Source organism: Acanthochromis polyacanthus, chromosome 6 (genome assembly GCF_021347895.1).
Source record: "Acanthochromis polyacanthus isolate Apoly-LR-REF ecotype Palm Island chromosome 6, KAUST_Apoly_ChrSc, whole genome shotgun sequence".
Lineage (NCBI taxonomy): Eukaryota > Metazoa > Chordata > Actinopteri > Pomacentridae > Acanthochromis > Acanthochromis polyacanthus.
The window spans coordinates 15,048,511-15,051,470 of record NC_067118.1 but is presented as its reverse complement, the minus strand read 5'-3'; the positions used below and the strand labels follow the sequence as shown (position 1 = coordinate 15,051,470).

The 2,960-nt window shown below is 32.8% G+C and overlaps 1 long non-coding RNA gene across 2 annotated transcripts; it reads left to right on the top strand.

The window, feature by feature from the left end:
• Positions 1-761: 761 nt before the first annotated feature.
• On the top strand, positions 762-2,149 carry LOC127534374 (uncharacterized). Of its 2 annotated transcripts, none has more exons than XR_007942475.1 (3): positions 762-905; positions 1,633-1,741; positions 1,901-2,149. It is a non-coding gene; the product is annotated as an uncharacterized LOC127534374 (long non-coding RNA). The 2 variants fall into 2 exon arrangements; XR_007942474.1 differs by having other exon boundaries at positions 764-905; positions 1,597-1,741.
• The last annotated feature ends 811 nt before the right edge of the window (positions 2,150-2,960 follow it).

Here is a 2,960-nt window from a genome sequence, read left to right as displayed (position 1 = left end):
ATATATATATAATGAAAGTCGATATATATATATAATGAAACTTGATATATATATATAATGAAACTTGATATATATATAATGAAAGTCGATATATATATAATGAAACTTGATATATATATAATGAAAGTCGATATATATATAATGAAACTTGATATATATATAATGAAAGTTGATATATATATAATGAAAGTTGATATATATATAATGAAAGTCGATATATATATATATATATATATATATCAAGTTTCATTATATATATATCAAGTTTCATTATATATATATCAAGTTTCATTATATATATATCGACTTTCATTATATATATATATCAAGTTTCATTATATATATATCGACTTTCATTATATATATATCAAGTTTCATTATATATATATCAAGTTTCGTTATATATATATCGACTTTCATTATATATATATCAAGTTTCATTATATATATATCAAGTTTCATTATATATATAATTTCCTAAACGGCATGCCATATATATATATCGACTTTCATTATATATATATCAACTTTCATTATATATATATCAAGTTTCATTATATATATATCGACTTTCATTATATATATATCAGCTTTCATTATATATATATCGACTTTCATTATATATATATCAACTTTCATTATATATATATATCAACTTTCATTATATATATATATCGACTTTCATTATATATATATATATATCAACTTTCATTATATATATATCAAATCTTTTTTCCTACCGAGCCCCGGAAGGGACATGTCCGTATGGCGAAGCGACAATGAAGGACACTCACCCGGACGAGAATTTTATTGAGTTTTATTTTGAAATCGGCCTGAAATACACAGACATTCAAGCAGTGCGATGCGCTAAGAGTCTGCCATGCAGACCAGCGATCCTGATAATGGTAAGTTTTATTTCTCCAACATCCTGCTGTTATCCTACTATGAATACGCTAGCTACAACAGTCCCACATCAGTATTATGAACGTTCCGCCAGCTAACGCGGTCCGGACACCGGATCACTGATTGGAGGTTGGCGTTGAACTATTGTTTGCCAGCCAGTTAGCCGCTGGTAAGCTAACAAGCTATGAAACAACTCCTTATAAAACCGGAGGAAAGCAGCAGCAATATTTCAGTCCAAGACCTGTATTCAGAACCTCCCACGCTGTTACACAATGACCCATTAATCATATTACTGAACTATATGGTTATCATTGAAATTTTCCTTGAAGAACCAGTGAACTCTTTGCGAACACATTTTAATTTATGTGTTGATTATGTTTCGTATCAGTAATACAAGTCTAAAAAACTGATTCAAATGATCAAGTTAACACAATGAAGTAAAGAGTACTGGTAATCTGCAGCTATTTTCATAATTTCAAGGTAAAATTCTGATGTGTGATTTTCTAGCTTTGCAGATGTGGAAATCCAATGCACTGATTTCTTATACACAGATGCTTTTGGTGTTTTTGTTGTAAAATAAAACAAGGCATTTATCACTGTTGGAAATTATTACAGGTATTATTTGTAACACTTTCTAACATTGTATGGACAAAGCAATAAATCAGTTAATGGATAAAATCATTTGTATTACAGATGCTATCAACAGCATGTCTTGTTCATTTTATTAAGTTGTCGGCCTTGGATGATGAGGTCCAGTTACCAGGAGCACTAGTCTGCAGCTTACTGGTTCCGTCCTGCAGCTCCTCCACGCCGTCCTCCTCTCTACAGACCAAATCAAGTAAGATCTGTTTAGACTATGCAGACATCAACATGATCAGTATGTTATCTTTTGACCCATCCTAAAATCACAAAATAGAACATTTACTTTAAGTTAACTGTGTTTATGAAAATAGAAAATAATTACTGACAACTAGTACTTTTTGGTGCTTTTATGCAGGAAAAGGGAACCAGGAAGCTGCTTTGGATCCTCTGCAGTATCTGGAGAGGTCAGAGGAACGGTTCTTGGAACAGATCGGAAGACACCAAGACGTGACCTCTGCCATTCTCCAGAACATCCAGAAGATGAATGAAAACCTTGGTTGCACTGATGGGACGCATGGCGTCGGTGCTGGAGCAACTGTCCCAGAATTAAACTGCATTGTTGACTATTGGCTTTTCTAGAAAATAAATCTTTTTTAGTACTTCACCTGTTTTGTATTTTACTCATGCACTTTGGGTGAATAAACAGAAATTTGTGATGAGAGATGCAAATTTTGTCTATAATCTACAGAGACTTTATTCAGTGTTCAGTGCACACTTTTGTTACACACATTTTGACAGATAAGCAGTTGTGCTTTTCAAGCAGATTTTAGTCAGAAACATCAGTAGCATATGTGTTTTTTTTTACTGTTACACCAATCTAGGTAGATAAACTGCACTACTGCAGCAGACATATTATTGAAATGTGCTTCTATTATGTGTCTACATACACTGCTCACAAATAGTTATTCAACTTTTGGGTGAAATTGATGGAAAATATAAAAAGTGCATGCTTTAGTGATATATCATAAAAATAGGGTATTTAACTAGAAACATGCAATAGTGATTTCCTCATCTCAAAAAAATTTATTGAATCAAAAGCTAACAACAGTGGAGGGTATGTCACAATAAAAATGTCTCAGTTTGGACAGAACAACAGCCTTCAGCTGAAATCCAGTACAATTGTGTCCCACCAGTGGCGTGATCATGGATGTGTCCAGGCAGCAGCTGACCTCTGCCTCGTAATTAGCCTTAAGACCAGCTATAAAGATAAACATAGATATTATCATTATCATCAACATATGGTGCATGTGTTTAACCTTTAAGCTATGTAGGGATGCAAATGTAGTCGAAGCTAAGTAGCTAAGCTAATGCTAACACGTTCAGTGTTCAGAATCAAAACATCTCTAAAAATTACCTGTTTTCTCAAACGTAGTCGCCGTTCCCTGTGACAACCATGAAGACAGATAATCACAGAA